Below are 14,747 nucleotides of genomic sequence, written 5' to 3'. Positions count from 1 at the left end.
TAGATTTTAGTTCCAGAGAATGAGGAAATTCATTTGGAAGAGATGGTAGTGTGCTTTTTACATTAGAAATTGGCTCAAAGTGCACTCCTATGAAAATTGCACTTTTAACTGATTATTTCATTTTCTTTGGGTTTGTATGATACAAAATTGGCTTTATGCCAATGTAGTTTGATAGAAATAGAAGCAGGGAATGAAATATTTACATTAAAGTGTTATTTTTGTGGAAATACATGCTTACAATGCTGGTTTGGAGTACTGAAACTGAAGTGTTTGAGCAAATATTGTGAAACTTATTTCCAGCATGATGATTGATATCAATCCAGATCAATTGTGTCTAGTTGTCCGATAAGTGTTGCAAAAAGTTAAAGGTGCGATGGCATACCTGATAAGGCAGTGCAGAATGCTACCCCAGAAGCACAATGTTGGTACCTTTTCTTAACAAAGAGAAATTTAGATCTGGTATTTCTATCTGATTGTTGAGAGAGGAAGCCAATCCAGTAGATGAAGAAGTTCTGTTTCTTCCTGACTGCTCCTTTACTTAGGGAAGACAACAGAAAACCAAGATAGTTGGTTTGCTGCTTTTAAAATGCAGTTTTACAGTGAAATATTTTCCCTCTGATGGCATATGAGTGTGCTGTTATGTCTGTGAGATATTGAAAGTGGATCTTCTGCATATCTTTTTGAAAATGCTTATTCATCCCCTTGCCCCAGATACATTGGTTAACTGTAAAGCGGATGTAACAAAATAATGAGGTGAATGAACCCTAACTGTACATGCAGCCTTGACATAAATGAAATGCACAGCATTGTAGCAGGTGAAGTGAAGCATTGTCTATCTGGGCTGTTTTTCTTGGCTGCAACTCAGATTGTGTGGGGGATCCTAACCTCAGGCACAATGGCATTCATAAACAGCCATGCACACACTGCTGCTCTTTCTCCAGCAATGCATAAATACTCATTTTTAAATGGAAAACAATCTTATTAAATACCATTCATTCATATCTGGATTTACAGATGCTTGTTACTTTAAAAAAAAATCTGCCTAATAGTTTTTAGCTGTAACTGGGGAATGTGTAAAGCATATTTAATCTTACAACGTTCCTAATAATTTAAAAGATATGAATAATGTATCTGGCAGTAAAATACAATTTCAGAAATGAAATTTAATAAATATTGCATAGTTACTTATTGCAAACAATTAAGAATTAGAGTTGTAAAAATAACATTAAACCTTAAATGATATTTATGCATTGCTTGATTCATATGTTAAAATATTGATCATTGGTTTAGTTAAAATGCTAATTATTAACACTCCATTTTGTTTTACTTTTTTGAAAAATGAAACTTATTTTCAGTTAACTTTAAGACAATAAGTCCGATGATTATTGAAATTGTTTATTCTGCTTTAGAAACCTGCAGTAAACATTGAGAATAAATCTCACTATTTCATTTTGACCTTTTTTTAAAAGAGCTTATTGCAGGAGATAATAATGGGTTCATTACAGTTTGGGGCTCATCTGCTGTGACAAAAGTGCAGTTACCAAATCATGATAATTACTTTCACAGTATTTTTCAAGAAGGGGGGATGTATTTTAAGTGTTGTAATCAATCACTGTTGCAGCCTTTCAAATTCTAGGCAATGCTTTTAGCTGCTAACCTTAACATACACACACACAGAGTAATAGAAATTAGTATGAATGGTTAAATGTTAATGAGCTATAGTGTAGTCCCTTCATGCTATGTTAATTTATGCATTTTTAAAAAATGTACTACAATGTGTCTTCAAGCTGAATGGTTACCACCCTCCTCTGTAATAAATCATAATCTACCCCTCCTTTCTCCCAACCTCCAAAATCGAATATTAATATAATTTGAGATTTAACTGGTGGAACAGCCATCAGGACAGCAATGCCCTGCAGCTGAAATAATATTTAAAATAGAAGAGATTTGACATTTGATAAGTCAGTGGCTTGAAATACCCAGTTGTACTTAGCTAATTCAGTCCTTAACCTCTGGTTTCAAATAAATCAATTACAGTCGATTCCACTTCAGTTCAGAAGTGCATGAGGTTTTCAGTTAATTGAATACATTTTATTTGCTAGGAATATTCATTTATCCAAACCTTTAATATAAAGGAGTTTTCTTTGATTGTCCGTGTTAAATTTAACTGCATAATCCAATCAAGACATGCTTGTTTGCTTGGATTCTCTCTAAATTCTATAATGGGTAGCTTGTTTTCTTTACAATGCATACTTCAGCAAATTGTAATTTTGCTGAATTTTGTTTAAAACAACTGTGGTTTTAGATCACTTAAGGTGAATTTAAATTCTCTAAAACTAGTGAAAGTTACTCCTCAGGTTTCTATTTAGGATAAGTCTGTAGAATAAGACTGGAATTCTGAAATACTTCTAGAATGAAATATTTAGTTTAGTCATATCTGATTTGTTGACAAGACTTGATTAAACTCCTGACAAAACCAGGTTTAGGATGTTATTTTCTTTACAAATAAACCCCAAGAAAACAAAGCACCACCAGTTTAATATACTCTCCTCTCAAGTATTGTCTTGAATGTAGCCTTTCCTAACCTGGTACCACAAGATGTTTTAAATTACATCTCCCAAAATGCTCTGCCTGCATAGCCACGGTGGCAGGAATTTTGGGAAATGTAATTCAGTACATCTGGAGTGCACAGAGCATCACCCAGTCATCTCTGAAGTGATAGAAAACCTGCCCTTGTTGCTGTTTTTTGGCACGATGATGGTTGAATGACTTTAGAGTTTAGATGATACTGTAAATTGCTAGTGGGGTAATGACCTAAAGCTTGAGGACGTTCCTTTTATAGGTTCCTGCTCCAAAGTAAACCCCCACTGATGTTAGAGCTTTATTCCCTGGCAGTAAATTGAAGGTATATAACTAGCACGTAAAAAATACAATCCTATATAGATTTATCAGAAGTTAAGTGCTGGTGTACATGGACATTTACTTCCAGTTGAGCCTGTGGAGCTTTAAGTCATATACAAAAAAACCAAAGCATATTGATTATTGTGGTGCAAGACAGTCTAAATAAGCAAATGAATATGCTTTTTTAAAAAAAAGTTTGCAGCAGAAATAAAATGGGAAGTCCGTAGTTTAAGGAAGTTAAGCATGCAAAGCATTACAATTGCTGTTTACAATTTCCATTTTGCCATTGAACTCCTTGGTGTTCATCATTCAACAAGAAAGACTCAGTTGCTTTCTATATTACCTGATCAATTATCTATCTATCTATCTATCTATCTATCTATCTATCTATCTATCTATCTATCTATCTATCTATCAATCATTGCTGCCTATTCGCCCATGGGGACTCGAGGCAGCTTACACAACATAAAACCATATTTAAAACAAAAACTAAACAATAAAAACTAACAAAAAGAACCAGATAAAAAAAGTACAATAGAACAAAATCTGGAAAAAATAAAATAAAAATCACCCCCAACTGCCCCCCCTCACCCCAAAGACAGCAGATCACACTAGCTATTTGATGGGCTGCATCCCCCTCTAGGTTCCCCAGGCCCGGTGGCAAAACCAGGTCTTCAGTGCCTTCTGAAAGAGTGCTAGAGTGGGGCCATATTACAGCCCAAACCAGGATATAATGAGAAGGTTGTCATGAACTTACTGGAATGTGAGTTGCACAGATCTCCATGCCATTTCACCCTTGGGGTTCTTCTATGATGCTTAGTGTTACTAATACCAATATTACTAATACTGCTAGTATACTTTATAATAATTGGCAGTGGTTCTAATTTTGGGGAGGGGTCCAAAAAGTTTCACTATCTTATGGCAGTGATGCATGAAACAAATCTGCACAGCAGGTCAATAAAGTTCACTTTAAAGTGACAAAGTTTTTGGAATAACTTAACTGAAAGCCACTTGGTGAATTGGAAATCGATTCCAAGAAGTTCGGGTTCATCTCCTAACTCAACTCTATAGACAATTATAAATAGAATATTGACGAAGGAATAGTCAGTCGAGTCCTGAATCATAACGGTTTGAAGGGTATTGTTTTCAGGCTGTCCTTTCTACAGTAAGAAGTCCTCCCTATTTCCCATAAAATGCCTCCAACACCCACCTCTTTCCTCTAAAATCAAAAGCGGCGTCCTCAAACTTCCCTATAACTCGAAGCGCTGGACTGCCATTCCTATCCTTTCGTTGAGGTCGGCCGGCCAATCTCAGGGAAGGAAGCGAGTTAAGGAGACTTTCAGTTTGCAATTGCGTGTTGCTACTTTGCTGGGGAGGGTTTCCAGGCACCGGCCGTAGTTTTGCCTGTTTTGGGGGGACGGAAAAGAACCGATTAGCGCCTTCTTTGCTTCTTTCAGACCTGACGGCACACCGAACGTGCCCAGAGGATAATCGGGTTAGACAACTGCTGGGAATCAACATCTGCTCCTCTTCCCACCTCCATTTCGGCCCCTTTCCCGCCCCGTTATTGAAAAGCAGGCAAGGCTTGGCCGGGAGGGTCAGGGCTATAGCACCGGGGAGGAGCGTTTCGATCCAGGCCGGAGGGGGAAATGCGTGGGAGATAACAGCAGACTTTTCTTGGCCGCCCTCTCTTTTCTGCAACAGCGAGGGACCAAAAGGTCCGGAGAGATGCTTTCCTTTCTCTCCCACGCTGCGACGCCGGGTTTTCTTCTGGCCCCGAAGCAGCTTTGGGAAACGCAGCGGGAGGGCCTGTGCAGCTCCCCACCCACGAATTCGCTCCTCCAACCCACGTGTTATAGCTGGTTACTTTGAGGAAGCAAACAAAGGTCAAGAAACTTGTTGCTCATTCCTGCGTTCCCGGTTAAAACAACCATCCTATTAGGAGAAAAAAAAGAATAAGGAACAGCTTACAGGGGAAGTTCCACTGAGTTGATTGTATGTATTCCCAGGTGACTAATAGCCCTTGCTAAGCTGGTGCTCTCTAGAATAGTTGGAGCACAACCGGCATCATTTTCTAGCAAGTTATTATAACACTTCTACTGCAAGAAAACTGGAGTTGAGCAGGTTGGGGCTATGGTAATATCGTTACTCTAAAACGCTGTTGGTGTTTGGGGGTGCCGGATTCTAGATAATAGGAATCTGTAACTAGGGAGAGCATATGGAGATGTATCATTTTTCCCCAATACATCCCCCCACACCACTAGTTATGGCTATAGTTATGTATTAAATAAAAAATCAAAGTCTGTTTCCCACCTGAACCACACTGTAACCCAATTTGAGTAATCCTACTGCTGTAACCCATAGCACACCTGCTAAATTCACTCAATGGCACCTAATTGAAAATAAACATGCTCAGAATACCAGATTAAATGCCAGCATTTTGTTGAGCTGGGTTGGAGATTCCTTACAACTGGTGATGTTCAGATTGTTTGCATTTCAGCCTCCATCAGCTCTGTTGTGGAGCCGATGCTATTGCCTTCCCAAAAACTTGGGGCCATCAATTTGGGTGGGTGGGTGGATGGGATGCTATTGGCTCCCACAGCCACCGTGACCAACAGTTATAGGTTAAGACATTTGCATTCCTGAACATCTTCCAATTTGCTGAAACTGGAAATGCTTAGCTAACCCAGCAAAGGTGTATGTGACAACAGCTACCCAAGCAAGGATGTATGCATTGGTTGGGTTGATGGAATAAAATAATTTCTGTTGCATTGACTGTAGCAAGCCAGATTGCTTCAGGGATTTTGATAGTAAGAAGGGATTCCTGATTTCTATGCTCTCGAGATAACTTGTTGGGCTCTCTATTTCAGAATATCTTACCCTAACCAGAATCTATTTCAGGATGAGAGCCGGCCAGAGGCGGCTGCTGCTTTGCTTTGTGGGCAGTTTCAACACAAAAGATGCAATTGCAGGTGATAGGGAAAGCCCCCAGCCTAAGCACTGAGAATGGCCAGCTACTCAGAGTGGGCAATCCTAGCAGAACCATTGGCTTGGCATTAAAAGATTTGGGTGCTCCAGTTGCCCCCTTTGATTCAGTTAACTCCATGAGAGACAAAAGCTCATGGGGTTCCAGCAACTGCAAGCAGTGGCTCATTGTCAGAGACCCAACATCTTCTGCAGAGAAAAGACTTTCAGGCAAAATGACAAGTGCATTCAAAATGCACAAGTTTTTCCCCATGGTGACATTATTGGCAATTTGCTTTTGGTTAAGTGGCAGTCTTGGAACAGCATGTGTTCCAAAGGAGGGCAAAAAAAAATATGATTGAAGCTACTTGGGGTGAATGTAGTGTTTATAATAAATATGTATAGGAAAAATGTTATGAGGTTGTTCTTTGCTTAGATTGCCAGTGTTTTGGAGAAACTAAATCTAATTCTTCCTATCAATTAATACTTTTTGTTCTGTGTCAGGATCATATATTAGTATGTCTGTATTACCAACATATGGTTTTTAATTATATTAAAGGCAGAGCTGGTTCAATTTTTAGATTACTAGGAGTGTAAAATAGTTCTAGATTTACATAAACCTCTTAATCCTATGTTGGTTTATTCAGAAGCAAGTCTTGATGAATTCTACAGTTTATTATATCCCAACTGTGGTTGCATCATGCCTTTTGCTCTTGGTCCTTCCTGAGCTACAAGTCTTATATTCATCATGCTTTCTTTGTATTCCATTCTAGAAGCTGAACAATGTTTTGATTAAGTAATGTTTGTATAGGTGCATGTACCTTAGGTTTTTAAACCAAGTCCCTTTATAAAAGAAGGAACACGTTCCTTTGTTTTGGAAACTCCAATTTTGATATTTTCTCCCTCTTTCCTATATTATATATATCAAAGGTTTCTAGCTGGTTATGCAATTGGGAGAGAAGGGCAGGAGGTGAATTGTTTTGTTTTACCACTCTGTTTAGCAACTTCCCTTTAGATTTTCTCTACTGTTTTGTGATTACAGCACTATTACAATGACTTCACTTTGCAAATGTTATTTGGAGCTAATTTCAATGAATAAGTTTCCTGTAGATTATAGAGTTTGGTTCAGCCATGGTTTGAAATACATCTGCAAAAGTCTTAGATTCTTTTTAGTAATAAAGTTGTGGCACTTTTTTAAAATGATGGTGGCCACCTCACTGCTTAAAGTTAAAGTAACTAGGTCTACTAATTCAGTGCCATTTCACTGAATACATATATTCTTTGGCCCTAGGTTTCATTTGGTGGAACTCTGAGTTCTAAATGTCCAGTGGTGATGGTGGTGTAAGAATGATAGATGTGCAAATTATGAAGTCTGTTTATCCCCAGAGTACTTTTATTAGAAATACGTCTCTCTAAATGTAACCCTTAAAACCTTATTTACATGACTTATTTTGGCCATTGCTCAGTTCATTTTACTAAGATCTTCTCCAAGTACTTGCCCTCCCCAATTGGTATAATTCAAGGTTTGGCTTTATTTAAACTAATTGACACCAATGGGATTTTAATTAGATACAACTGGTCAGTCTCATTTGAATGAGTTTATTCTAAAATATGATTCACAAATTTAACTATAGTTGGTTTAACCCAAATCCATTGTGTTCACACAACAGGCTAAACTACTACGAAACAATGTGAACTATGTGAGTACAACTAAGTCTGGCTCCATATTAATTAATTACTCCTGTTACTATCATTCTTTCCTTGCTAATTCACCCAATAAATTTCTCTTACTACGTCAATAATCCTGGGTATGTGGCTCATAGCTAGATGGCCTCTAGAGATACTTTGGGGGCAATCTCCAGAATTCCCAGTTGTAGTCCCAACACACCCTAGGTGCAGGCCTTAGGAAAAGACTGATGGCTTAATGTTTTCCATTCTGCTTAAGAAAATAACCAGCAATTTTGGTAGCAGATTAAGCTCCATTGTTAAGTTTTTGGTTTCAGTACTAAATGGTAATGATGATGCACCTATACAGGCTTCAAAAGAAGGAAAAGGGGATTCAAGCAATTCCTCTTCTTTATGATCCTTTTTTACATCCTTGCCTTACATTTTCACCCTTAACTGTTACTTTATCATGTTATCCCTTGTGGTGTGCATTATTGTTATTGTTAACTTACTCCTTAACTTCAGTGGCATCTTAGCAGATGTGATGAAACAGTGAGGAAGGAAAGAGTCCCACCCACACAGGACCATGCTTGATCTGAACTGAACAGAAAAATTCCACAGCATCCTTTGTTACCTCAGATCCTACACTTCTCCTTGGAAGAAATAGTTTACGTTGGTTTGCCTGGAGTCACGATCAGATGTCCTTACCCAGAAATCAGTCTGATTACATCTGATCAAGTTTATCCTAAAGTCCAGTGCATAGTATTATATCCAAGACAGGAAAAAGCACGCCCACATCTCTTACGTCCTTTCCTGCAATGAAAAGTTGGGACAGTTGGGGGGTAGGAGCAGAAAGAGAAGCTCTCTCGAAGCCTCCTTGTGGCTTCTTAATCAAGGCAGTGAACCTTTCCTTCTGAAACTGCTCAGGCCAGGACAGCTTAAAAGCCAACCCCTCCCCCTCCCCAATCTTTCCTAGAAAGGAAATTCGCGCTGTTCGAAGGAGATAGAGACAAGACCTTTATACAAAGACCGGCAGAAGCGCTCAGGGCATGCCAAAACCATGAATTTAACGTCATGCATGGAGCCGCCCTTCCTCCACCATGGAAAAAGCAATCAAAAGGCCACCACCACCCCCTCCCAGAATTAAGCATTATCACCGTTCTGTTTTCTTTTGAAAAGGCAAGGTTGGCTTTTGATTACTGCAGGGTTGCCCTAGAGCTAGGCAGAAGCATGCTAAGGTTCCTTGGTTCCATGATTCAGATTCAACTCCTGTGGAGAGAGAGAGAGATTCAGAACCGACTGATTACCCCGGTTTCCCATCAGTGTCAGAGGGAGGTTGAATCCTGGCCTCTCTTTCTCTCTCCTCCCCTCCCCTCCCTGCCTGGCCTTCTCCTGATATTCCAGGTTCAGCCTCTTTTCCTGGCTCTCATTCTCCCCAGCCAGTCAGGGGAGAGTTGCCCCAGGCCAAACATATGCTGTTTTCCTCCATAGCACTAATCCACCTTCAGCGTGGAGGAATAATTGCTTGGGTGGCCATGGATTCAGGGCGCTTTTGTCCCTCACTGGCTTCCATCCGCTTGGCAAACGCCATTTCAATCAAAGGCTTTCTCTCCCACTGCCTGCTTTTATCAACCCCCAGCCTCAGCAAATGAGGGAGGGGCCCAGGAAAAGGAAAGAGAAAACCAGACAGTGAGGTTCAGCTTCACTGTGTCACTGGTGAAGGGGGGCAATTTATGACACTTGGGGACATGAACAATATGTGGATCACTTCCCTTCTGCCGCCTCAGTATATAAATATAGTCTGCTAAAAATGATCTCTTCTCATTGATACAAGCTTGAAAGGAGGCTCAACTTGTTCTCCCTATCAGCTGCGATAGTCAGTTTAGCAGAATTTCTCAAATCTAGATCTACCGTGGTGGGGAGTGGAAGAGGAGAGAGGAAAAAACAGAGATTAAATAAATCCAGTGGTTTAGATCTTCCTATGAATTTTATCACTTCCAGTCAGAGAACTCCACATCAAACTCAAGTTTCTTGTGGTAGAAAAAGTGGTCAGCAAACTGGGAATCTATGTGGACTTGTTCTCCTTGACTTAAGGCAGGATTTGAGAATGTCATTTCTTAGAGAAGAATGTCAACCACAGAAAGCCTTCTCCTTATCGTGAAACAAATAATGCTTAACTTGCATTTGTAATATTGGAATAGTTGTTATAAAACATAAGGAATGAATGATCTGAACTTGTTTATTGTTGCTTTGAAAATGAAATTTTGGATCAGACAAGATTGGTTTGCTCTTGGGCTGGTACCCTCCTTTTAAGATATCTTTGTACCCTGTCTACTGAAAAATTTACTTTTGTAATTCTCAGTTTCAGCGTACATCTTTCAGTTCTGGTTCTGAAGTTAGGTGGTAAAACAAACTTCATTGCATGACCATAACATTTAAACTTATTTTCTAAATATATTAGCCAAATTTAGACAAACTCCATGAATAAATGTTTGGGTTTATTTATTTCATAAAATAGCCAGATATGTAAACATAGTTGATCTGCCATTTTATCACTGGCATAAGCCTTTGAGATTAGATTAGAGTGAAAAGTAAATTATTGGCTCAAGTTTACTCAGTGGAGATTTCAATGTGGTTCTATTTAGTCCTACTTTAACATTATAATCACTACACTGCTTCCATTTATGGAGCGATGCAGTTACATAAAACATATCTGTATAATATCCCCAGGGATTTGGGATATAAAGTCTTTAGGTCGGGTTTAAAAATACTGTTTAATGTTGGGATATGCCTCAAACCTGATCAATTTTTCCATAAAATACATTATCACATGGTGGAAAGCATCTCCCCTCCCCTGGGCCTGCAATCTGAAAGCACAACTTGCCCATAGCACACCTTTATTCATTCCTTTTTCTCTTTGTGAAGTAGAAATAGCAATAACACTTAAATTACGCTTCACAATGCTTTATAGCCCTCTCTAAGCCGTTTTTACAGAGTCAGCATATTGCCCCCAACAATCTGGGTCCTCTTTTTACCCACCTCGGAAGGATGGAAAATGAGTCGAAATGAGTCGAAACTTGAGTTGGTCAGGATTGAACTCCTGGCAGTTGGCAGAGTTAGCCTGCAGTACTGCATTCTAACCACTGTGCCACCATGGCTCTGGCCTTACTTGTCAATAGTTTCCACGCATGCAAGAATGGCTTTTTAAAAACAACTAAACCCCTCAGATGTCAGGGATGAGGGCCATTTCTAGTAAAAGTTCTTGGGCTCACATATTAAGCAGCTACTGGAAGACAAGCAATGTCAGTATAGTCATTGTTTCTCAGTGGTTTGCATTGTTAGGTTACAATATTTGAGAGGAAGCCTTGTTTTCCTCCTTTGATCTTCCAAGGCTTCTGAAACACTGTCAAAGGGATGAGTTGGGAGTTTAAAGCTGACAAGTAAAGACAGGAGCTGGTTTTAGGAAATGAATCAGAACATCCATAATTAAAAGACAAAGTTTCGGTTTTGAAACTTCTGGAAGTAAAGTGGAGTGAAATTCATAGCAAAATGTGTCCCTCTGTAAAATTGTAACACACCCTTCTAAATGCATTCACATCCTTTTACTACATATCTTTATTTAATTTCCCTTTAACATTAATCTAGGTTGGTATTTCTCTGCCACCTCCCCCCTCCTTATTAGGAAAAGCTTAATATCCTATTTAAATAATTTTTGAATCTATTTCTTTATGACTAATCCCCCTGCAAGCTTCAGAAGGGGAAGACAGTTTTTTTTAAAAAAAAGGTATATTCACAAGTCAACCTCAGTCTTAGTCTCTAGCTTCACTTTTACACTGTACCTTCTCTGTGCTTTTATAGCATGGTTTTCCATCATCGTATATTCTGTGTACTTTAGAAAAGTTACACCGTGTTTCCTGGGTGATAGATTCCCAGAGCAGCTTGCATGAAACCAATACAAGTCATCAAAATTCTAAGTGATTAGTACAAAAGGAAATAATTATCAATAATAAGAGCAAGATGCCGTCTCCAACAAATGCAGCACAATATATGTATAGCAGTAAGAAGCATGGACTTTTTGAGAAATATTTACTTTGTTATAGAAAGAAAATAGAGATAGAATCCTATTGGGGGAATAACATATATGAAGCACTAGAGACAGATGGCCTGGCTTTTTGACATCTTCTGCCTTAACTCAGTGGATGAGAGCAATACCAAATAGGGCTTCTAAGGCTGATTTGAATGGCCAGGCAGTTCATGACATATGGAAGGAAATCGTACTTAGGGTAAATTCTCGAACTATACATAGTTGGTTTTCCCAGCTTCATGTCTCTGGATTCAGATTGGATTACAGTTCCATCATCCTAGACTATTGACCTTTCTAATTGATGATGTGATCATATGACTTGATGATGACAGGCTGGGGAAAGCCGCTGTATAGGTTAATGGAATGGTATCCGCTATTATTGCTTCAAAACCGGGATGTTATATACAAGATGCCTCTCTGTGATTAACATACCACCTCCTTATTGACTGTTTCAAAGGCATTGGTTATAACTGATTTTGTGCAATTCGCTTGGGGTCAACTCTTCGCCACCACATAGATGGACCTTCTACAAGATGATTTGTCTTCACCATTTAGCTCTTCCAATAGGGCATCTACAGTTGCTGTAATTTTCAAAGGTATGGTCCCTGGCATTTGGAAGTCAAAGAAGATTAAGTTAAACCATGTCTTCACTGTGAAATCTCTTAGGTGAATTTAATCCCTTTCAGCCCATCACCTGCAATATGCATGGAGCGGGAAGTGGCTGAAATAATGCAACTTACTAACAATGATGTGATAATTGGAAGCATAACTGAGCTGTGAAATGCTTTGTGCACTTAGAAAATACGAAAAGGAATATTAATATGTAAAAATCTGTTTTCAAAATCTTGCCATTACTTTTTGGACCCCATTCTAGCCTGAGCTGTTGCAGAAGGTGTGATTTAAAGCTGCCTTTTATGGGGGCAACAATTCTTGGACAGTATTAAAACTTGTGATATTAAAATAGCAAGTACTGTACAAAGATCAAATGAGTAATGCTCCATAATCTTGGTTCCTTTCTAGAACTGAATTCACATATTGCTGATACCTCTGATTATCATCCTTAAATACTCATTTAACACTTATGAAACCTTCCTATTTTCTCTTTTACAGAATGGTTAAGGCAGCACTGAAACTTTGGTAGACAGGAAATTGACTTATATTAAGTTAGACCATTCTTCCTCCTAGCTGATTTTGTCAGATTCGATTGGAATAAGAATCTCGTCTTTTCTATCATCTGCAATCAGAACTGTTTTGGCAGGAAATTTCAGGTATTGAATTCAAAATCCTCACAGCAGGCTGTAAGAATCCTGCCAGGATTTTGGAATATTAATAATTTAAAGAGTGAAGAACTCAAGAAGGCTCATAAAATCAGATTGGCCCACATATTCCCTGTCGATTGTTGTACTTTCAGTGTAAGAAGGATCAGCAACAGCACAAGAAATAATGGTTTCTTGCCTGTCATGATTTTATGTCACAAAATATTGTGGTTACAGCCAGATGATGTGCAGAGAATAGAAAAAACACTTAAGAATCCAGAAAGTGGCCATTATGAACTTACAGGCAGAATGAGTGGTATGCCTAGTCTCAACTCTACTACTGCTCCCCAAAGGTCTCTCATTATTTTATGGTTTGATTGAACAGATATAACAATACAACGATATTTGGGTTTGTTTTAAAGCCTCCAAATACTTCATTGATTGTTAATTTGAGTCCCATTAAGCTATTTAGACCATGCAATTCTATGCATCTCCTGTGCACGAGTGATCCCTGCGTAATCGCAGTTCAAATTAGAGACACACTTATTAAGACTGATAAAAAATGAAAATGGGATATTACTGAAATGCAACTGGTGAGGTACTAAAGCTCAACAGTGGGCCCACCATTGTATTGAATGCCACCAATCCCAACTTTCTATTTGATTGAGCATGCCTCTTGTGTATTTTTTATTTTTTTTTAGAAAGCTCTTCCCCCCTCTAAAATATATCTATAACCCCTTTTGTATCTCAGTTTACAACAGCTTTGGATGTTTTCTGGAAACTTTAGTGGAATAGCCAGAACCTTCACACCTGCTCTGACCTTTAGGGTACAGATCTCACTCTCCCTGACTTCTTGACTCTGCCAGGTTAGCTGAGATGACCCCGAATGTACCATTATGCAGGCTGTGGCAGCCTTTGTCAGCCTTTGACTGTGCTAATAATCTGATAAGAGTATTGTTGGCACTTCAGTCCATTGGGAATCTCTTGGGATGGGGAATTCTCATAGGTTCTGCTCTGGGATATATTTCCGTGAAAAAAAAGCAGCCTTCATTTGGCTGGTGCCTTTCCCAAACCCCCCAAATCCTCATTATTGCCAGTACAAATACAGGTAGTAGTTGAACTTGCAACAGTTCATTTAGTGACCGTTCAAAGTTACAACGGCACTGAAAAAAGTGACTTAGGACTGTTTTTCACAATGACGACCTTCCCCCTGGTCATGTGATCAAAATTCAGATGCTTGGCAACTGGTTCATATATCTGAGGGTTGCACGATCCCCTTTTGCAACCGTCTGACAAAATCGATGGGGAAGCCAGATTCACTTAACAACCAGGTTACTAATTATCAGCTGCAGTGATTCACTTAACAACTGGGGCAACAAAGGTTGTAAAATGGGACAAAAATTCATTTAACAAATGTCTCGCTTAACAGAAATTTTGGGCTCAATTGTGATCATAAATCAAGGACTACCTGTGACAGATACAATGGTTGGGACTGATGGGTATTGTAATCCCACACATCGGAGGGACAGCACTAGTTTGAGACGAAAGTCAAATAATCCATTCCAATGCATCTATTCAACATAACAAATCAATGTAATTCCTAATAGGGATACATTAATCTCTGTTATAAAAATTCCTACTACAAGGAAACACCCGCTCCCCAAGGGAGGATTCTGTCTACAACCAACCATTTATTTTTCTTGGCCAGTTGGAAAAGTGTTCACACCTAAAGAGGTAGTGGGGTCATGGTTAAGTGACCAACCTTACCTGCTGAGATAGTTTGACTAAGGATTTCAGTCTGGTGCAATTTTGCAAGATATCCACCTACCCAGCCACTTTACAGTAATTGGAGGGAGGAACTAGGAGAATTAGCACCA

The 14,747-nt window shown here is 39.0% G+C and overlaps 1 protein-coding gene across 2 annotated transcripts in view; it reads left to right on the top strand.

Moving 5' to 3' along the window:
* Positions 1 to 14,747, top strand: part of TFAP2A (transcription factor AP-2 alpha) — a 53,441-nt gene that overhangs the window by 28,158 nt on the left and 10,536 nt on the right. The window lies entirely within an intron of this gene.

This window comes from Pseudonaja textilis, chromosome 3 (genome assembly GCF_049901715.1).
Source record: "Pseudonaja textilis isolate UNSWEBS1 chromosome 3, rPseTex1.2, whole genome shotgun sequence".
Classification (NCBI taxonomy): domain Eukaryota; kingdom Metazoa; phylum Chordata; class Lepidosauria; order Squamata; family Elapidae; genus Pseudonaja; species Pseudonaja textilis.
This window is presented reverse-complemented; position numbering and strand designations above follow the sequence as displayed.